The following is a 23,528-nucleotide window of genomic DNA, read 5'->3' on the forward strand; positions in this document are numbered from 1 at the left end:
CCCTGGGCTGCTTTCCCAGGCCCCAAGCAGGGAGCTGGATGAGAAGCAGGGCCGCCGGGATTGGAACCAGCACCCATATGGGATCCCAGGGCATGTGCAAGGCGAGGACTTTAACCATTACGCCATCGCGCCGGGTCCAGTTATGTTTATTTTTGAAAATACAATTTATTTGCAAGGCAGGCATTGAGTAGAATGAGAGAGAAAGAAAGAATCAGCAAACTTCTGTCTGTTGTTTCACTCCCCAAATGCCCTCAGTGGCCTGGTCTTGCCAGTAGGAAGCCAAGAGTATAGATCTCCAACCAGGGCTCCAATGTGTATAGCAGGGACGAACTCCATCTCCAAGTACTTGAGCTTGTACTCTTGACATATGCAGCAACAGGAAGCCTCAACTCCAACACAACCACCCCCATGTGGGAATTGAGCATACACCAGTGGTGTTTTAATAACTAAATCAAATGATAGCTCCTTTCATTCTTTGGATATATTTATTAGTTTTTAAATGCTAAAACAATCTTACATTCTTGCCATCATTCTTACTTGATTATACTACTATCTTAAAAAACACTAGAGGATTTAATTCGGTAATGTTGCATTTAGGATTTCTTCTGTAGGGACGTGTCTTTATTGTGTATCACGATCTTTCCCAGGTTGCATTGTTTAATATTATTCAGGTGTCATAAAACGCATCCTTCTTTTCTCCATAAACAGGTGGAAGAATTCTAAGTGTGGATTTATTTTAACAGATAGAGGATCAGTGAAATTTTCTATCTGTTTCTGTATGAATTGTTGAAGTCGTGTTTCTCTATGAATTTCTCATTCCATCTATATTCTCATATTTGTTGGCACGCGGTTGTTTATAATATCCTCGCTGTCTTGGTGCCTGACCTTTCATCTCAGTAATTTGTGTCCTCTTCGTTCCTGCCTGGCGAGTGTTGCTAGGGAGGCATCAATCTCCCGAGTGTTTTATGATGGTTTTGGTTTTGCTGGGTTTTCTATGCTGCCCTTAGTCCCCTCACCCAATTTCACGAATTTCTCTCTTTATCGTTTCCTGCCACAAGCCACTTCAGACTCACATGGTTCTATAAAGTATTTTGGGGAGGCTTCAGGTCCTGGATGTCCTGGCGGCTTGTCAATTCCTTGCAACCCCTGCTTCCACATTTCCTGCAAGGTTTCAACTTGCTTTCTGCAGAAGCACGATGCTGATAACCGCAACCCCATCCACTCTCGCGTTTTTTGCACAAATATTTTTCTTGGTGAAAAATTGTTTTTTGTCAATCCCCTCTCCCTAATGTTATGATATTTTATTTTATATCGCAACAAACAGGTATATCAATTTAGAGAGAAATGGCAGTTTAACACAATGGAAAAAGATAGATTGTTCAACAAGACTGTGATTCGAGTTATTTGATTTGGGGAAAAAAAATAAGACAATCAAAAAAAGGATTCCTAACTGACTCCTTATCCCCACGTAAATTCCAGCAGCAGCAGCAATTTAAATGGGAAAACGAGACATACTTATGAATTATTCAAGAAGTCAGTGGTAATTTTGTATATGCTTTTTTTTCTGCAGTTAATGTTATAGGAATTGTTTGCGTTAGCAGAAAACTGGACAGAAATATTCTCAGCAGAAGAAACGGCTAAGCGAATTATGTCATATTTATCTAATGACATATTTTGGGGACACCCAAACGAAAGAGCTCCTGTCCCCCGGCTTAATTGGCCCAGCCCTGACCACTGAGGTCATGAGCGGAGTGAAACAGCATATGGCGGGTCATTGCCCTTTCTCTTTCACTCTATTCCACCTTTTCTTCCTTGGTCTTAGAAATAAAAAAAATAGGGCCTTGTGGTGTGACCTAGTGGCTAAAGTCCTCGCCTTGAACGCACTGGGATCCCATACGGCCGCTGGTTCCAATCCCGGCGGTTCCACTTCCCATCCAGCTCCCTGCTTGTGGCTTGGGAAAACAGTAGAGGATGGACCAATGCTTTGGAACCCTGCACCCGTGTGGGAGACACGGAAGAGGTTCCTGGTTCCCGATTTTGGATCAGTGCAGTACCGGCCATTGTCCTCACTTGGGGAATGAATCATCGGACAGAAGATCTTCCTCTCTGTCTCTCCTCCTCTCTGTATATCTGACTTTGTAATAAAAATAAATAAATCCTTAATAAATAAATAAATAAATAAATAATTCTTTGAAAAAATAGCGACTATTTTAAGTTCTTTATGCATCAATGTAGAAGGACATTCAAAATGCATTTTTAAAAAGTAAAAAGCTGAGAGAATAAAGGATATTTCTGTGAACAAATCCATCTCAGTATATTAACAAACATATTATACACATAACTTTTGCTTAACTTTATGGACATCTGTGTTGATGTGCATTAAATCACAGAGGTTTGTTGCTTTTCTGCTTGAAAAAATTCAAACAAAATCTTTAAAGCGGAATACAGCACTTTCCAAATGCCTTCTTCCTTTAGCTGAAATTCTATCAGCCATTCTTCATTTCTGCAGGAAGTGACCCTGTATTCTAGTCCTAATGTTATTCTATTCCTAATGTTATTCTCCTTTTCTTTAAAAAAATATTTGAGTTCAGAGGAGCACACACACACACACACACACACACACACACACACACACACACACAGCAGAACAAAGCAACACAGCTTTGTAGAACTTTTTCCAGTGATCTGTTTGTTTACTCATGAATGTACAATTCGTATATACCCTACATCTCATTTATTTAACTTACTTTTGCTTACCCAACAGCATGTCCTAAGCTTCTTCTCATGGCAATACATTTTAATTTACTGCACCATTTTTAATGGGCACCCGATATTTCCTTGTGTCTTCCTACCACCAGATTTGATTTCCCAGGAATCCATTTTCAGATACTTAGTTGCTTCCAGATGTTGGCCCTGATAAACGGTGCCACGCTGACGTTTCTGCCGGGACTAGCGAGCCTTGGCAGAAGCTTCTGGCACAGGCTGCTCCTGTTTAAGAACACACAGTCATTTTCACTGGGAAACAGTCTGTCCACCAATCCATGTCTCCGGAACAATGAGCCACTTTGCATCTGCTAACGGTGCAGAGGGTACCCTTGTTACCACAATCTTCCTAACGTTATATTCTATCCATCTTTAAAAACAGTCACATCGACTCATTCTACATCCTAGGTGGCTGTTAGCACCTTAACAAAGGTTCCTTTCACAGCAGCACGAGCACTGATCAGCACTCCTCTATATCATGTAACAATATTTCTCTGAATGAACGGACTTCATCATAATTTCCTTCGTGAGGCACTTAATGAAAATCTGTGGGAGATTTCAATTTTGCTTCTCACACAAATTTCTCCTAAGGGCGTCATTCAGGAGGAGCCACGCCAGGCCACGCCAACAAGCAGCCGATCTAACCATGAGCGCTTCCTTGCCTCAGTCCGGCCGAGTAGCCCATGACCGAGAGAATGGATTTACTGCTCAATTTCGGACAAAGTTAAGAGAAGAAAGGGGAAAAAAAAATCCTCCCTACAAAGTCAACAACAATAATAAATCTGAATTGCGTCAACTCAGTATTCAGTATACATAAACTCCAATTTATTTCCTCTTGGCTCAGACCAAACAACTCTACTCAATTTTGAATTTATCCAGGGCAGGGGAACATCATTTATTTTGTTTTCATTAATTCAGAGTTTGTGAACTTTTGGATATGGCCCAGGTGCAAAACAACCTTTGCTTGGGAAGGCTTTTCATAAGGGGAGAGAAAAGCAGCGCAAACATGACTGGGGCAACAGGCAAAGGGCACTAAGGGAACAATCTGTGTTTGAAAACTCTGAAAGTTCATAGTAAACATTCAAATGTTAAGTAAGCAGCTTCATCTGGCCAGCAAACAGTATGTTCTCAAGACTTTTAGAAACTATTTCCTGAGCGTAATGTAGTACTACATGTTGAGTTATTTACTATTCCTGCTGCCAAGTTTTAAAAGTCACGTGTTTTTAAACAAATATGTTGCTAATCCTATAGTTTTTTTCTGTTTTCACAAATGAATGCAACGTTATCATATTACTATGATTCATGTGGCGAAATACCACAGTAGCTCAGTATATGCTGGCTAACTAATACTAATTAAATTCTCATGGATTTCTCGACAAGATTTTCTTAGATTTACTGCAGCGTGTCATAATCTATTGACTGTCAGCTAGTTGTCCAAGGTTGAACTGAAATTCAGAGATGTGAACCTATAGAAATGTAGTGTGTGTGTGTGTGTGTGTGTGTGTGTGTTCATATACAGGAAGGATTAAAAATGTTTACTTATTTTCTCTCTTCTTTTTCTACATATTGCTATTTGGCTTTTTCTTCTTTTAAGATTTATTTATTTTATTGGAAAGGCAGATGTACAGAGAGGAGGAGAGACAGAGAGGAAGATTTTCCATCCAGTGTTTCACTCCCCAAATGCTGCAACAGCCAGAGCTCAGCCAATCCGAAGCCAGGAACCGGGAACTTCTTCCAGGTCTCCCACACGGGTGCAGGGTCCCAAGGCTTTGGACTGCTTTTCCAGGCCACAAGCAGGGAGCTGGATGGGAAGCGGAACTGCTGGGATTAGAACCGGCACCCATATGGGATCCCAGTGTGTTCAAGGCGAGGACCTTAACCATTACACTAATGTGCCAGGCCCTGTGGCTATTTATTTGAAAGGGCTAGTGACAAAGGCATCTTTCACTCAATGGCCCAAAATTTCCTCAATAGCCAGGGCTGGACCAGGCTGAAGCCTGGAGCCAGGAATTCCATGCACATCTCCCCCATGTTGTGTAAGCACTCATGTCATTAGGCCATTTGCCACTGCGTTCTAGGCACATTAATGGAGCTCATCTGAAAACACAGAGATCAGAAGCTGAGATTTTAACTGGTTCTCCCATGCAGGTATCCCAAGGCATGTATTGGATGTGCTGTAGTGTCCTCCCCACTTTTATTTTCTCTAGAATTTTATCTGAAACATAATTCTGCTTTGTATTTTTTTTTAATTTATATAATTACTCTACGTGAGAAGAAGGGAAGGACAGTTGGGGTGGGGAGGTGGGGACAGAGAAAGCTCCCATTGGTTAATTCATTCATCAAACTGGAATAGCTGCACTAAGTGAGAGCCAGTCAAGGGCTGGGGATTCAGTGTGGTTCTCCCTGTATGTGCCACATGGTGAAGCACTTGGGCCATCATGGGCTGCCGCCACAGATGCACATTAACAGGAAACTTGAATTGGGATTTCAAAACTAGGTATTCCAACATAGGATGTATACAGCTCAACTGAGATTTTTACCGCTGGGCTGAATGCTCACCATGTCTTTAATCATTTTAGCTGGGAACCTTTGATAAATAACATTTCTGATTTTATGTTTGTATACAAGTAAGTGCCGTTGAATATCCCTAAAACTATATCTTTAAGGTGAATAATCTCTATTCTGATACTGGGGAATCAGTGAACAAAGACTGTAATACATTCTATTGTGAATACATAGGTTTTCCTTGATTTTATTATTTCTTAGTTTTAAATCCTCAGGTAATTTGTCTGAAGTGAACCTACTCATCCCAACGGGAGATGAGTTAGAAGAAGACTTTCATCACTGGAGCATAACTTTCTTCTCTCGAAGGCGTTTGTACCAGTCAAGGTCATGTTCAAAGGTGGAGGATGACTATAGAGCAGAAGGCAGTCTAATGGAGGAAAAGGGAAATCTTTGCAGATCTATCCGGAACCAGGACATTGTAATGGCATCATTATTACCACTGGCAAAACAGCAACAATATCAGAGAAATTCCAACTTACTAGAATCTAACTTGGACTAGGAAACAAGTTACTTGCTTTTACTGACTTTTTAGAGTTTTAAAATCAATTTGTGATACAAAACAGAGCAAGCCATGTGTTCATAATACTATTGCCATTTTACAGTTGCATGAACTACAGTTCATATTTTGCATGATGTGCCCATGAGAGATACACAAGAAGGAGGCAAACCAAGTGACCTGGAGTGTTAGCCAAGGTCCGTACCATGGCTGCTAGGACAGGGGTCTTCCAGCTGTGGGAGACTGAGGCTGTGGAAACACTGGGTGTTTGTTCAGAGCAGCACTGGTACACATCTGTAATATTCCGAGTCTGTAGAATATATATATATATATATATATATATATATATTTAATGCATTTGTTCTTTATACATTAGTTCTGCATTGGAACAACTCTGGGTCTCAGAGAACATGGTTATGATCCTGATCACATGGTCTTCACGTGAAGAAACTTTTACTGGAAATGTTTTCAAGTGAGAGAATTTACTAACTACTCGATTTGAGTGGTCACACCGAAGGGTGATGTGTAGTGAGATTCAGTCATCTTCCCCCAACTGTCTGTCACCACCCATCCACGCAGGTGATCTTCCAGCCTCCGCATCCTCCAAAAGCCCCCAGAAGTAAGAGCAGTGTTTTGGTACTTATTCATAATTTCAATTCAAATCTCCTTGAAAATAACTGCCCACCCGAGCTTTGTCCAAGGTTCTCTTTCTGTAGCGTGCTGTTCCTTTCCCTGTGCTCATAAAATAATGATGACTATGAAGTGCCTTCCTACATAGAGAAACTGTACATACAGGTTATATATATATACTTAAGGCATTTTTTTTTACCTTGTGTGGATGCTCTGTCTCTGCCCCACTGGCTGTAGGGGAGCCCCAAATATGAGATCAGACTCTCCAAGCAGTTTGGATCCGTCCGAGCCCTGAGACAGGGCATGTCCCACTGTGTTTAGAGAGCTGCTTTTCTGTTTCAGAGATCTGGGGTTCTCTAAATCACTCCATCTGCCACCCAGACCTGTCTCACCCCTTACATTTCATTGTCTTCTTTACAATTTAATTTTACAGTTTAAAACCATGAGCTTTTCAAAAGCAAAGCCTAGAAAAATACAAGAGAAACACGTTTTAGGAAGATGAATAGTCATCATTAAGCAAGCAAAGTTAATATAAGAAATAAATGTGGTCACAGCTACAAGGAATTGAGCTTCATTAAACTGGATAAATACTGAGCAAATACTGAAGGCAGATTTCTTGAAATCTTTGAGTTTATAATTTAAGGGTGAGGGAATTTCCCCTGAATTTGCTTAATGACCTTAGCCAGTAAACACTGATAAAAGTGTTCTAATTTCTGGAGTTTGTTGGGGCTTTGGTAAGACTGCATTTACGCTAATGTACTCTAAAATTAAGAGTAACTTCTTATGTACAACTCCACAGAGTACATATTAGGATAGAATTCAGAAAAATAATATGGATCCTGAAATAAGATTGATCTCTCTTGATTAATTTAAACACACACTGTTTAGAATCACAAGATCTCAAGGCTAGAGCCATCTTGTAATGTATATAGCCCAGTCATCTATGCAGTTCTTAAATATCCCAGCTCTCATCAGCAGACCGCCCAGCCCTACCTGAACACTGCCAAAGTACTTCCCAACAAGCCAGTGTTGGTAAGGCAACTGTTAGAGAATCTCTATAACTTTCTGTTTAAGTTAGGGGGTGAGGTACAGAGAGAGAGAGAGAGAGAGGAAGGAGGACATGTATCCGCTGGATCCTCTCCAGGTGTCCCGAGGCCAAAGCCAGGAGCTCTATCCAGATCTGCTGAGGCGTGACTAGCTGCCTTTCAGGAGATGCATCACTCCGAAGCTGGAACCAAAGAGCGGAGCTGGGACTTGAACCCCGGAGCTTCCCAATCAGGAGTTAACTGTCACGCTAACCACCACTCCCCTCTCTCACTTCTATTGTCATTTCTTCAGTTCATAGGAAATAAGTCGCAGAGGGTATTGGTTCCTTTCACCCTGCTTAATGCCATTCACTGAGGGGATTTTGATCAGAAGAGTGGCAGTTGGGGCAATTCTACATTTTCAGCAGAAACTGCCACTTTTCATTCGGCAGTCTCGCTGGTCACGAAAACGAAAGTGTCACTGGGTTTTGAAGGTGAGTGTACGGGCCTGGAGTCTACAAGCTATGCAGAGGCCAGGGACAGTGAATGATGGCAGTAAGGATTTTCCAGGGGATCTTCTCAGTAAATCTGAGTATTATTTTTTTTAAAAAAGTTAGATTCTCAATGATTTTGTCCATTAATGTAAAAGAGAGTTGCCTACTTAAAATAGCATACTTTCTGTGCAGAAATTGAAGCTCAGTTTCAAAAATTCCCTTAATGAATAAGTCAACAAACACCAATATCAGTGTTAGGCACTGCTGTGAAACTTCATAAATTGTTATTTTTTTTTAAATTTACAATTTCTTTTTAACTTTTTTTTTCATTTAGCTACTCTTATTCTTTCTTAACCATTTGTGTATGTTTAAAAAATAAAGGTTTACTTTATATGTTTGAAAGGTAGTTATAGAAATAGAGAGCTATGGAGAAAAAGGGAGAGGAGAGAGAAAGAGAGGGAGAAAGAGATCTTTCACTGGTTGGTCCACTCTCCAAATGGCCACACAGCCTGGGCTGGACCAAGCTGAAGCCATACCAAGGGCTTCATCTGCATCTCCTACATGAGATCAAAATCCTACAGACTTGGGCCATCTTTCACCACTTTCCCAGGCACATTAGCAGGGAGCTAGCTAGATTGGAAGGAGATCAGCCAGGACTCAGAGCACCCATTTAACAACAGCCCGGAAAGAGTTTTTTTAAAGAGCAATTTCAAGCTTACAAGTAATTTGTGGGGAGGAAGACATATGTATGTATGTAGCGTCCTCGTCCCCCAGTAGAGCTGAGTATCTGATCAGGGCATAGCCCCTGGCTTGTTGCCAGCTTTCTTCCCATTTTGTCCTCACATGGTGGAGAAGAGCAAGAGGAAGCAGGTTCTCTATTTCGTCTTCTCAGAACACTGTCCCATTACCAGGGCTCCAAAAGTCCCATCTCCAAACACCATCATGCTGAGGACCAGCGCTTCAACACACACATTGTAGGGAGTACAAATATGTACAAATTAAGATTAGTAACGATGTCATTTTTAGGGCTCTGATTTGAAAACAATAGACTCAGTTTTTTCAGTCTCCGAATGACAATCAACCAAGATGTGGTTGAAGGTATACCACTCCATTCTCTATGAGAACCAAGTTTTGTTTTTTTTTTTCTGCATCAAGACTTAACACTAGAAACAAACAGAATATTGAGCCTCATATATAACCGGCTATGTTTAATTTGTGCATGCTATCTCATTTCCTTGAAGAAGGTGTTGTAAACTAAAATACTTAAAATTGAGAATATTGTTTAGTGTTGGTTTATAATCAGCTGCTTCACAATGAAAAGCACTTGATCATCAGGACAAGTGGGAAAGAAGAGTATCAAACAAGTATTCCTTCAACCAAGCTTTGAGTCCGGTATTGTAGGGTCAGATGTTGAAACACTTCTATGAAATAGCACTGAGTTGTTTAACCAAGCTGAAGACTTTCAAGAATTTCTTTGTTTCATGTTCTTATTCCTAACATCCTAATGTGGTAGTTTGTTTAGTGCATCTGTCTTATTCAAGATATATGATATGAGAAAGGCAAATATGATAGCTGATTAAACTCACTTGCTGTTTAACTAGGCCAAATTATCTGATCAAATTTTCCTTTTGCTTCGGGGTGATCTTTGGGGAAATTTATGGAGGCAGATATTTCATTGTATTAAAGTTAAGGAGGCACAGTTGATTTTCTTGTGTATCTCAATATGATATTAAGTCTCACAAATTTATATAACTCCCAATACTAAATGTAGATAGTGATATTTAAACTCTTAAAATTTTGTTCTTTCAGTGGTTATAAAGTGAACTAGCTTTGCTGACAAAAATAAATCAAAAGCCACATGAAAAGGTTAAACACAATGTCCATTAGGCTGCAGGTTTCAGATTCCAGGTTTGAATCCTGCCTGGACAGACAGGAAAGACATTCAATAGCTGGCTTAATGCTGTGAGGAGAACATTGATTCTGTTGAAAGCGATGAGAAACTGGAGAGTGTGAAATGGACTTTATAATCTGAGAGATCACTGAAAATAAAAGATAAAAATATGACATTTGAATAATGCCATTCAGCTGGAGAATGGCTATCCAGTGATTTTTCTGAAAGCACAGGTATCGATAAATCAATAGATGATGAAAATTAAGTTTGCTTGACTTGTTCCTTTCTAATGAACAGCTAAAATATAGCAAATGTAGATTGTCGATGCTGATGTTGAACTCCAGAAAATTCTTTCTTTACACTTAGTAACTGCATGGAGTTGTTTCTTTCTTTCTTTTTTTTTTTTTTTTTTTTGCAGGAAGATTTATAAAGCTCCTCTCTATACAACTTGCTGGTATCTAAACTGATGTACACCCTTGACAGTATAGGCAAAATGTCAAAAATTATGAGTTATTACAATATGAGAATGTATTTCTTTTGGTTTCCAAGGAAAGTGGTTATATTTTCACAAAAAAGCCACGCGTGCATAAATCAATTCTGAATGAGAGCTCCATCTTTGCCTTACCAACTTCACTTTTGTTCCAAACTGTTTAGGTATAAGCATTCTTCGGAAAGTTCATAGAAGATGTGTGTTTTGAAAAAGCCTATGCCTGGGTTTCTATTTGTGGCAGCAAATTGTTCATTTTAGTTTTTCCAAGCAATGTATTAATACATTAGTTTCTCAGGGTGTTTCCCAAATACATGACAGCTAATACAACACAGTTCTCATCAGTTCTCAAGCGAATGTGGCAGAAATATTGAGAGGGTGTATTCAGTGAGGGCCAGAGATACAAAAGACTGCAATGATATTCCCCTTTCTCCCTCTGCCTCTATCTTTGATTTTTGACATAGCATATTTTTAATTTACATTAGTGTCAAAGGATTATTGCCTCACTAAATAGTCAGCAAGTAAAAAGAGCCTAGCCCAGCAGGAATGTGGGCAAGGGTTAACAGTAATTACAAAACGAACAGATGACTCCGGTCACATATTACAGTGAATTATAAGTTAACCACATATCATTAAAACTACAGTCGTATTTCATTCTTAATCATTGGTTTTATAGATATAAAACTACATTTAAAAATAACAATTTTTTGTTATAATACTGCCTGTGTGGTTTTTTTTTTAGCATCAAAGTAAGTTTATCTTTTCATTCCATTTTTCATGAACTTTTAGAAGTCCTTGAGACTTCAAAGTTAGCCCTAGATATCTCTCAAGGTTCTTGGGTTATGTGTTGTATTTATGACTGTCAAAGACTACTCTATATGCAAAAAGCATCAACTACATATAGAGGGAGACTGTCTCATTGCAATGCACTAGAAAGATGTGAGCTAGAAAGAAGAACTAAATACTGTAAATTTTTGTTCTGTGGACAAAAGCCCCACCCCCATGTTGGACAGACATACAAGCACCTTCTATACGTTACATGATGGGGGCTGCTAGGCTGTTCAGCAGAGCGCACAAGTAATACTTCTAATCTAAGTACAGCCAACTACACTCGTTCCAAACCCTGTTCAAGTCTATGTTAATGCAGTATTTGTATTTGTGTATTTCCACCATGGAGACTTATTAAGTATGTGTATGCAAGGGGGTAGATATTTTTCAAAGAAACAAGTCAATATGTAGAAAGACTGGATAAAATTGAGCTATTTGGAAAACGCAACTAAATTACTTGTGAGTCGGCCAACTGTAACGTTTGGCAAAAATACATTTAAATATAGAAGGATTCTTAATTTATATTGCTTTGCTGGATGTCTTTAACTTTTGGCTCAGAATTAAAGAAACAGTAGTAGAAATTTTAAGTTCTGATCCATACATTTTGGGTATGCTTTTGTAAGAAAGATAACCTGGAACTCCAGTACTCAAAAAGTAAGCATTAAAAAAAAATTAAATCAATGCTTTTCAATCTAGAGGATGGCAAGTAAAAATACATATCAGTGAAAATTAAATTCTGAGAAATTTAGTTTCTTTTTCATGATTTTTTTGCTTGTTTGTTTTGCATTAGTTGACAAATTCAGAGTACCTGATAGGCTCTAAGAGGCTTATCTTTCTCTGATTCAAAATTAGGCAAACATTTTTGGAAATTTATTTGGGTTAGAGAGATAGTGTTTCCATGCATTTGTTTGCTTTCCAAAAGCCTGTAGCTGTTTGGCTTGGGCTTCGGTGTGAGGTTGGGGGTTTGGAATACAATCCTGGTCTCTTACGTAGGCGATGGGAGCCCAATTACTTGTGTCATTAATACTGCCTCCCAGAGTCTATGCTGGTGGAATATCTGGGGCCAGGAGCTGAAGCCAGAGCCGAAAATCAAACTCAGGTACTGCAATGGAGGAAGTGGGTGTCTTCACAGCTAAGCCAAAAGTCTGCTCCTCACATTTTAAAAAATGTGATATTTCCATCTGGTTCTTTTCACATTTTATTAGATCTGCTCTAGATTCCAATATTCTTCTCTGTTTAAGAATATCAATTACTCCAATTTTAAATTTTCTGTCAGTTCCAGTGATGATTTCACTTCATGGGATCTGTGTTCAGTGTTTGGTTTTTTAATGGAGGCTGTATTGGGCATCTTACTATTTTGGCTCATGAGGTCGTGTTTTCCTTGGGTCAGTCTTGTCCTGTAATGTCTACAAGAGATCCCCCACAATTGTGCGGTTCTTTAGTGGTTTTAAGGAAATGGGAAGGGATCAGTTCCAGGGTGGAGAACATCCTTATCACCACCAAATTTATAACCATCCAATTTCATTCCTTTGAGCAAACTCCTCTGTCAGGAGTTCACCTCCAACTTTACAGAATGAAACAACCGTGGCAAGAGACCATCTCTGTGGGTTGTCCTTTCTCCATCCTGGGGCTTTGGAGGTGCAGCAGATGGAGAAGACAGTGACCAACAGGAAGGTAAGTAGTTTTCCTAACCCCTTCCTCAATATCTTTACCCTGCTGGCACCTTGGTATATGACATGAGGAAGGACCCTAAGCATCAGGAAGGAAGTGCAGGCAGAAGTGTTTCTGCTCTGGCTGCTAATACTGGACTGCAGTTATCCTCCGTGCTTCAAGGCGGCGTTGGCCTCTCTTGCTGTTCAGGTTTTTGTTCTCTGCTTATGTCTATGTTTTTCCCAGTCAGGTGGTCTTTCCAGGACCGATTTGGAAGGAATGATGCAGAAGCTGGGGCTAGCCCGCAATCTGCTCATCTCTGAGTTTCTGATTCTTTTCTGGAGAGTTGCTGTTGGGAATGGTAGCTGGCATTGAAGTTGTCCCTCTTAGGGGGTAACTAACCAGGGTCAAGTTTTAGTCTATTCGTAGCACACATCAGAAGTACTAAACTCAAACCTTAGCTGAATTAGAATAATCTGAGAATACTAGTATATATTAAGGTATTGTTATCCTGACAGGGCCTGCTTAAAACACAGCTGGGCATGGTGTCGTCAGCAGCCTGTGCCCCTTGGTATTCTCTGACATGGCACAAAGGGCATGGAAGACAATCATGTGCTCCATTTGTACTGGGACTGATATATTTTCAGATACTTTGTTCTTTCTTTCCTATCTTATTACACGTGTGCTTTCTCACAATTTGTTTAATGTTGGCTAGGAAAACAGCTCCTTTGCTTAATGAGGTCTGGTTAATTGGCTCCATTTATACTTCAGATACCGAATACCCCAATATCCTTTCTGGCAAATCAATCTGAATATTCAGAAAAATGAGTGAAGTCACAAGCATGCAGATTTCTACAGAATCTATATACAGATAACCTCAAAACTAGTTTATTGGTTCTACAGGGCACAAGGCCCATTTATTATCTTTGTCAGGGTACAACTGCTAGCAGAGAGGTTAGCATATCATAATGTTCAATATGTATGGGTTGGGTGGATAGAATGATTTAAAAAAGGATGTTCAGGAGCTACTTGGAAGTACTGAAGGTTTATGCAATGTTCCTGAATAGAAAATTTGGGATGTGTGATAAAAGTATAGGATGCAAAATCTTGAGCTGAACAATTATACTTCTTGGAATTCATCCTAACAAAACGGTGTGACAAGAACTCATAGATTTACCTACAGGATGTTCGCTGCTTAAAATAAAAAGAATGGAAAACAACAAACCATATACCAAAAAAGAATAACTTACTATTTAAATGGATTAAACTTCTGAAAGTTCACCAACATGACTTTATGACTTTGGATTTCCACTGGATGCTCTTCATCAGCTAAGAGGAGGTTCTTCCTGTTTGCACCTCATACAACATTTTAAGAATCAATTGGTGTTGAGGCCTTTCTATTAAATGCATTTTCCACATCTACATCTCTCTTTTTAAAAGAGTTACTTTAATTTTTATTGGAAAAGCAGATTTGCAGAGAGAAGGAAAGACAGAAAGATCTATCCACTGGTTTACTCCCTGGCTGGAGCTGAGCCAATCTGAAGCCAGTAGCTATGAGCTTCTTCCAGGTCTCCCATATGGGTGTAGGGTCCCAAGACTTTAGGCCATTCTGTACTGCTTTCCCAGGCCACAATCAGGGTGGTGGATGGGAGGTGGTGCATCCAGGACATGAACCAGTGCCTTATGGGATCCCAGAATGTAGAGGTGAGGATTTAGCTACTGAGCCATCGCTCTGGGCCCTCCACATCTACTTCTATAGACATATTATTTTCTCTTGATTTGCTAATGTGATTAATTGAAGTGATTGTTTTTTAATACTAGAATCTTTCTGCATTCCTTGGAGAAACCCAGTTTCGTCATAGTAGACTTCTTGCATTGCAGAATTTGACTTACTAATATTCCGTTCTTAACCTTTGCATTTATGTTTGTAAGATTGGCAAATACTCCTCTCTCCCCCCCCCCTTTTTTTTTTTGTAGTTGACCTTTATTGGTTTTGATTTCAGGAGTATCATATGAACTTTACTGAATAATTTGGGGGCACATTTCCCTTTCATTCTTTCTCTTGAAGGGTGCATACTAAAGTGATTGGTTAATTCCTTGACTATCAGACTTCATGTACACAGCAGTCTGAGACTGTCTTGGACTCTGGACCTCCAGCTGCTCATGCTAGTTCTTTGTTGACAACTCCTCTGTTTAGTTTATCTTCCTCCTCCGATAACTCTATAAGTTATATGATTCTAGGAAACTGCTTATTTCTTCTAAGTTTTCAGATTTATTGGTTCTTACTATAAAATATCTGTAGTACCTCTAGTCATGTCCTTTTCTTTCATAGATTTATTTATTTCACTCTCTTTATGAGCTGTAAAAACTGTCATTTTATTGGTCTCATCAGAGAAACAGCTTTGACTTTGCTGCCCCTCTCTAGTGCTGCTTTGTTATCTATTTCCTTTATATTGCTTTTTATCTTCATTGTTCTTGCTTAATGTCGCACTTTATATTTCTTTTGCATGCTCTTTTTCCAACCTCTCACACTGGCACCTTAACTCATTAAACTAAAGTCTCTTGTAGTTCTGAATATAAATGTTAAAGGACATAAATGCTTTAATTTCAACTAAGTGCTACATTCTATTAGCTGAATTGAGCAAACTTCATGACACAATCTTTATTTCTTATAAAATTAATTATAATTAAACTAGAGATAAAATGCACAGACACACACATGCTTTTAAAAATTAGAGCATTACTGGTGTTTAGTCCATTTGGCTATCCCTCTAATACCCCTGTCTTCTACTCAGCATTAAATATTTTTCATCTAGAGATATATACTCACTAAAAATATTAAAGTTTCTATAGATTAAAAATAACAATACTTTGAAAATATAATTAAGACTAAATTTTCTGGCCATGGGTTAGCCTATGATAAGTTTTAATATACTATAAAAATGCCCTATAAATAAGTAAATCATTATCTTTTTTTATGGTCAGTATAATGGAAAATTTGTTTCCTTAATATCTTACGAACACCTGACCTGCTCAACCCCTAAGTATTTTGCCAATCTCTGAAATGTTATGCTATTATCATTTTAATTTGTACTCTGTAATTGTGGGTTTGCCAGCCTGTTAATTGACCAATGCAATAGCTATTTAATGAATAGCCTATCCATTTCTTTAATCATTTTCTTTAATTCTCCTCAGATTTTGTCTAAAGTTACTTGTCATATATTGGGGAGGACAAATGGAATGCTTATGACTGTAAAATATACAATGAAGTGGTACAACAATCGCCTGCACCCTCAGGACACAGCCCTTGCGCTGCACAACTGGCAATCACAGCTCTGAAGGTCATGCCCTTCATTTCTTTGCTTTCCACTATACTCTGCCTTAGTATCCTTGCATAATGTATTTTTGATGTTGCATTTTTCTAATTTATTAAGTGAAATCATGCTGCATATATTGCTTAATATTTTGCCCTTGAAATTCATTCATGTTTTACTGTTGTCACAATAGGCTCATCTTCTTTGTTCTATGGCATGATAATTAGATAAACATTTTGGTAGGTAAGTGAATTCATTGCTATTATTTGTGAATATAATTAGTGAAACTTTACTGATTATAGTTCACATCTTTACTGGGTATAGTTCATGACTCCCAAGGCTTATGTCAGGCACTTAACTAGAGGGTACCTACCAAGAGAGAAATTGCTGGGACAGGAGATAATACCAGTATAGTTTATTAGATAATGTCAAGTTGTTTCCCAAAGCTGTTTAAATTTATACTCTTACTAGCAGTGTGTAAAAATTCCTGTTGCTCCAAATATTTCCCAAACTTGACATTTCTTCATTCTCTTTTATATTAATCCAACTAAAAGCTAGGGAGGGCCTACTATCTATCTAGGTGTCTAAGACAACCAAATGAACCAAACTGACATTAGCTGTGTTTTGATTATAAATTCCACAGGATAAATAAATCATCGCAAATCAATAACTTTAGCATAAAGGATCTTCCAAAAATTCACAGAAAATATACGCTATGAAAAACTATGCCTGGATTTCAAAATTGTTTCCCATTCAAATAAACTGAGCTTTCTGAGCCAAAGTTTAGGCTAAGCTGTTCCCTGCAATGCTGGGATTGCATGCTGGAGCTCTGCTTCCAGTCCAGCTCCCTTCCAGTGTGCCTGGGAAAGCAGTGCAAGACAGCCCAAATACCTGGACTCTTGTCACTCTCCTGGAAGGCCATATTGAGCTGTGGGCTCCTGGCTTTGTCTTTTTTTCTCTGTCTTCCTCCCTCTTCCTATCCAATAAATAAATAAATAAGTAAGTAAATAAAGAACTAAATAAATAAACACATACTTTATGCTGTAATTGCTTTTCCATGAACAACTGGGTGTTCACTGTGTGCAACCTATTGGCGATTCTAGCTAAGGTGAAAAAAAAAATAAGGAAGTGATATATAAAATGTTAAAATGGATGCTGATGTTTTAGCCCGTGTGTTCCAATGCAAATGGCTCTGATAGGAAGATTTTATATAAAGACCTGAAGGAAAAGTGAGTAAGCAAGCCAGGCAGCCACCGAGAAGACATACATTACAAATAGAGGGAGGAGCATCACAGTGACCTCAGGGACAGCAAAGGTTCGGGCAGAGAAGCAGAACAAATGGAAATCCAAATGAGAACCAGGGACAAGATGATGCAGGAGGTTAAAGGATTCATGGGGATTCTGGCTTATAGCGGAAGAGGAAAGATGCGAAGGCTTTGAGGAACTGAGTGACATGCTTGGATGGTGCGTTAAGCATCACTCCAGCAATAGTGCTAAGAACAGCCAGCAGGCAGCGTGGGCTGCAGCAGAAAGGCCAGTTAACAGCAGTCCAGTTGGGAGACATCAGAGGCCTGGACCAGCAGGCAATAGCAATGAGACAGTGAGAGGAGAAGTCATTTCCTATATACATTTTAAAGTGGAGGTGAGAGGATTTGCCTAAAACTGGGTATAAGAAAAATGAAAGAGTCAATGACAATACTCAAATATTTGGCCTTAATAAATGGCAGAATGGGATTGATGGGAGTAGATAAGCAGCACAGAAATCATATTGGATATGTCCAGTTGGATATTTATAACAGATATTCACATGGAAAAGTCTCAAAGGCAGATGGATATCTTAGGCTATGCTATTAGGGCTGACATTCAAGCTGGCAAAATTGGAAATCATTAGTGACTAAATGGAGTGTGAATGAAATCATCTAAGAAGTAATTGTAGATAGAAACCAAGAGGTTGGGACCAGCGTGGTAGCCTAGTGATTAAAAGCCCTCACCTTGCATGCTCTGAAATCTGATGTGGGCGCCAGTTCATATCCCAGCTGCTCCACTTCCTTTCCAGCTTCCTGCTTGTGGTCTGGGAAAGCAGTAGAGGACGGCCCAAATCTTAGGACCCTGCACCCATGTGAGAGACCTAGAAGAAGCTCCTGGATCCTGGTTTCAGATCGGCTCAGGTTTGGCTATACCAGCGGATGGAAGATCTTTTTCAGATCAGCTCAGGTTTGGCTATACCAGCTGATGGAAGATCTTTTTCTGTTTCTCCTTCTCTCTGTATATCTGACTTTCCAATAAAAAATTTAATATCTTTTTAAAACCCCCCAGAAAACAGAAAGAAAACAACGAAGAGGTCTGAAGCTAGCACACTGCTCCACTGGCAAACCAGGCCCAGGGTTGTGTTGCAATCTCTTGGGGACTGTGGATTGCCCAGGGCAGTGAGTTTGGAAATGTTTGGGAGAGGAGGCCACTGAGGAAGTACTTTACAGGTGAAGAATGACTTCTGGAGGGCTTCCTTAGGCCAGGACACTGTAGTCACATGTAAACAAGGGTACTGAGATCAGGTGGTAGGGAAGGAAGAAATCTGAGGACCTGTCTGGGTCAGACCAAGGCACCTGCCCATGTGCAAGACCTGGGCTGGGTGGCACCAATCACAGCCCACTAGCACACACAAGCTAGGGTCGGGAGGCCTGCCTGGCAGGACTAGGCTGCAGTACCTGTCAGTCCAAGAGTTGGCCATGTTAGGCTGGCCCATGTCACTAACCAAGATGCAAGAAAAGTGGGCCTAGGGGCAATTTATATAGGGGATTTTTGGGCTCATCCTGTGGAATTGCAATACCCGCTAGTTTGTGCAAGAGCTGGAGGTGGTGATGAACAGAGGTAGGCATTGCCATGGAACTCATCAACATTCACGGGAACTGGAATTGTGAGCAGGCTGGGTTGGTCCAGGTTATACCAACAACTGGCACATCCAAGGATTGGGTGTGGCGTGTTGGGCTGGGATGCTGCATCCACCAGCACTCTTATGAGGCCAAGACTTGGGGGTGGACCATGGTGGACAGGAAACTAGCACCCATGTTAGCTCCAGGTCTGGGAGCAAGCCTGATGGGGGAACTTAATCTCCCTTATTAAGCCTTAACTTCTGCTGCTGGCTACCCCTCTTGTTGGCAGCTGCATGGGCTGGCTAGCAGGTGGACTGGGCAGGGTCAGGTTAAGTAGTAGCATACACTAACACACATGGGAGCCAGAACAGGGTGTAGGTCATGCTAAAAGCTTCTTTTGGGCCACCCACATGGATGCAGGGGCTCAGTGACTTGGACCATCCCCTATTATCCTTGTAGGCCATAAACAGGGAGCTGGATTGGAAGTGGAGCATTTGAAACTAGAACTGATGTCCATATGGGATGCCACAGGCAGAGGTTCAGCTTTTGATACCACAGTGCTGTCCCCCTCTTTTACCCATTTTTAAAATTAATTGGTAGTGTTTATCTTTTACAGAGCTGAATGGATTGTTTATGTATTCTGGATGCTGATCCCTTGATAGTTACATGTCAAATTACAAATATCTTCCTGTAGTTGACACTAGGCTTCTACTGCCTTTATGATGTCTCTGTTGAACAGAAGATCTTTATTCTAGTATTCAAATTGGTCAAGCTTTTTCTTTACACGTTTTTGTGTCTCAGAGATGTTTCCAATCCCTGAAATGATGAAAACTATCTTTTGAAAATTTTATGATTTTTTGCCTTTCATATTTAGACCTTTAATGAAATCCAAACTAAAGATAAAAATAAATTCATCCTGCTAGGGGCAAGATAAGTAATTTTTGTGGGGGGAGAATAGAGCTTGTTAGCAAGGGGTGTGAGGGAGGCTTCTGAGGGCTGGCTATGTTGCGTTTCATGACCTGGATGGTTACACAACTGTGTTATTTGCTATTTGTATTCAGTTTGCTTTGTATTATTCTTCAATGAAAAATTTCAAAGTCAAATCTAATAGTCCTTAGTGCATCCCCTCTTTCTCATGAGTGTAACCCATTTACAATTATGTTTACTAGGAATGTACTTGAATTTATCTTCAAACCACCCTGCCTGCCCCCTGCCTTGTAGTTTGTTGTTGGTGTTCTCATCTCTTCCATTCTTGTGCTCTGATTGACGTGTGTGTGTGTGTGTGTGTGTGTTGTTTAATTTCTCTGTTGGAAGGGAGGTTATGCATTCCATTACAACAGTCAAACTTTACATAAGGGAGTTACTCTTCATACCCTCTTACAATGATTTAAAACTCTTTAGTCTGTTAACTCCTAATTTAAAAATATTTGCTCTTTTCCCATATTTTTGTTTCATATTATTGTAAATATCAACATTTTTAAATACTCATTCAATCACCCCTCTGTATGAAAATCTTGGGTCCTCATTCTGTTTGTTACTTTTGCTTCTCTAGTGGTGGCTCTGTTTCTCAGGTGTTTTTAATTAGACTGTGATGCGATGTTGATAAAGTTTTAGAAAAAGTAACAGTTTGTGAACTGAGTGTGACCTTCCCAAAACGCTTTGTCCTTATTTTTTTTTTCTTGCCAGTGACTCCAAGAGTATTTCCAACCTTACACCATGTTTTAAAATGATTTTTCATTTTGTGCCTCTTGGATCTCACAAGCAATATAAATTTAAACTGCAAATCCTCGCAAAATCAAACAAGGTTTAAATCTCTTATGGGTGCATCTTCATCTAGAATGCATCATTGCTTTTTGAGATATTATGGATATAGTTGTACCATTTAAGAACTCATTGCCAGACAAATTTAGTCCTTAATTAGACTCAAAAATATTTTAAAACCATTACTTATATCCTAATTTAATTTATACTATTTCTAAATACTGTTTGACTATCTACTTTGTGCCAAGACTAAGCTAGATGCTGGAGGAATGAAATTAAGAATGAAATATCATCTTTGCATTCATGGCGTCTATGGTCAAATCAGCAGTTTTTCAGTCTTGTAACTAAATGGCCATGGCCCAGTATGGGCACACCAGACTTCTGTCTCCTATGTCCATGCGGGCATTTAATTGATCCCAATTATCTTTCTCACTGATTTTGGAAATGGTCCTTGATTTCATCTTGGCAATGCACTGTCAATTCATGTGACTCACCACTTACCATCCCTTCTCGTCTTCCTTGTTAGAAAGATCTGAAGCAATTGGTATTCCCACAGAACATAACCAGCTTCCAAGATGCAAAAAAAAAAAAAATTGGGGCACTTTCAGAATAGCCTAGAAACAACCAACTTCTCTGTGTCACCAAACATGACTCCATCTACCCTAGCCCAACTAGGCATAACTTTACCACTTCGTGCTAACATATAACTACATCTGAAACCTACATATATCAGAGAAAGCATAAAAGAATCATGCTTGAAATATCAGTAAAAACATATCTTGAAACATGATCCTAAAAAAAAAAAAACAGAGAAAGGTTAATAAAAGAAGAGTGAGTCTGCCAAGTTTCTGGTTAGGTCCACTGCCTGCCTCTCATTACGCGAACCTCCTGATTCTCATTAGGCTTGCCCTAATTTCATTTGGGTCCCAGGTCACTGCCTATTTTCATAGGGGAACTACATAACAAGGTTTCTTCCTGGCCCAGAATTCCATGGGGAGAAGAAGGGAAAATGTCAATAATTAATGAGCTGTCAGGGAGACACATCTTTCGCACCTCCTGAATCATGTAAAACTTCCAGTCTCCAGGTCTTGGGAGTGACTAGCAAAGGGCTAGCCTTTGCTTTTCTGAATGCATTTTCATATTTTTTCACAAAATGATGCTTATCTTTGCTTCCAAGTAAAAGACTTTGAAAGGGAGGGAAAATCATTTTGTAAATGGAAATGAAAAATGTGCCTTTTACAAAACTCTAAAACCTCATAGAACTTTTCGTTTTAATTATTGAAAGAAGAAATTAAAAAGTAAAAGTGACTACATAATTACTTTTATTAAAATTCAAGGCTCATTTTAGAATGCCTTTGCTTCTAGCTTGTACTACCCAGCATCGGGTCTTGTGGAGAGTCTTGAGTCACGTAGTTTGAATCCCAGCTCTTTGGTTGCAAGCTGTGTGAACAGGAACATATTTTTTTTTGAAAAAAATTGGAAAAGTTAATTCCTACTTACAAAGTTGTTCTTATCTAAAAATCTGATAAGCACGAGGGGCACAATGAAGGGTAACTTATTACAGTACTTCTCCAATGTGTAGCATAAAACAATTCTCAATTAAGACAATAGATAATGGCAAGATTACCAAGTTACCCATGCCCAAGGTAGAGAGGTAATAGAAGTGTCATCAAATATTGATGGCACACACATTTATTTATTTTTAGTCCTGCCACATAAGCTGTATAGCAAAGAAGGAAGAGCTGAATATAGATGTCTCATTTCCCTAAGCCAATGTCAGTCAATGATAATGTCGCATTTTTAACATATTGAAAGGACTTGGTTTGGGGGTTCCTTCTATTTGTAGACTTCAATGGTTTAGCAAAGCAGACAGCAGACTAAGAATGGAGGGCTGACATGGCACCCTGGGCCAAACAGCTTGGTCTGTTTCCAACCCAGCTTCCTACCAGTGTGCCTAGCAAGGCAGCAGAGAATGACTTGAACACTTAAGGCCCTGTGAGAGGCTGTGATGAAACTCCTGGCTCCTGGCTCCAGCCAGGTCTAGCACTAGCTGTTAGAACCAATCAGAGATGGAAGGTAGATCTCTCTCCTTTGCCTCTCTGACTCTCAAAAAATGCATAATTGTTTTTTTTAAAGACTGAAAACCGAAGGACGGATGGTAGAAGGAAAGAGCTGGTGGTGTCTGAGAGACAAGTGAAGAAGGGATCTGAAGACGGCTCAGATGCCTACAATAGAAGATGCTAGCCCAGGGAGAAACAACTAAAAATAATGAGGTTGAAGATGAAAAGGGGAAGACAAGATGACCCAAGTGTCCGAGGAAAGGAAAAGGGTGGAGGTCAAAGAGAACTGAAGGATCAAATCCAACAGACTTCCTACTCTCCTCTTAGGCTCATGGCAAAACCGTCAGTGAATATGACCTGGTGAGGGGAGAAAATGGAGAAATTGCAGAGAAACAAAGTCGATCAGCTTTCACAAACAGAGAAGAGTGCGTGGTGATTGTGCTGTTCTTTCATCAATGACTTTTAAAAATGCTTGACAGTACTAAAATCAACTGATGTATTTTTTTAAATAAAGCCCTAGAATTTTATATCCATTGATCATCTGGACTTTGCTGAGTCCCCAGCATCCTGATACGTGGTGGAATTAGATATTTTTAGGTCTACATCCATATTGTTCTGAGGTGAAGAAAGGACATTGGATGCTATAACATGTCAAAAGAAATTGTGAGCCTAGGAAAATATGGGCTATCTGTTT

At 39.5% G+C, this 23,528-nt stretch overlaps 1 protein-coding gene and 1 long non-coding RNA gene across 2 annotated transcripts in view; both read right to left on the minus strand.

Annotated features, from left to right (window-relative positions):
• SLC9A9 (solute carrier family 9 member A9) overlaps window positions 1-23,528 on the minus strand; it is a 562,224-nt gene that overhangs the window by 230,544 nt on the left and 308,152 nt on the right. The window lies entirely within an intron of this gene.
• On the minus strand, window positions 6,076-7,263 carry LOC121152624. Its single transcript, XR_005883288.1, has 3 exons — window positions 7,146-7,263; window positions 6,896-6,901; window positions 6,076-6,715 (listed from the first exon to the last, which is right to left on the minus strand). It is a non-coding gene; the product is annotated as an uncharacterized LOC121152624 (long non-coding RNA).

Source organism: Ochotona curzoniae, unplaced genomic scaffold (assembly GCF_017591425.1).
Source record: "Ochotona curzoniae isolate NIBS_2020 unplaced genomic scaffold, NIBS_Ocur_1.0 contig_2599, whole genome shotgun sequence".
Classification (NCBI taxonomy): Eukaryota; Metazoa; Chordata; class Mammalia; order Lagomorpha; family Ochotonidae; genus Ochotona; species Ochotona curzoniae.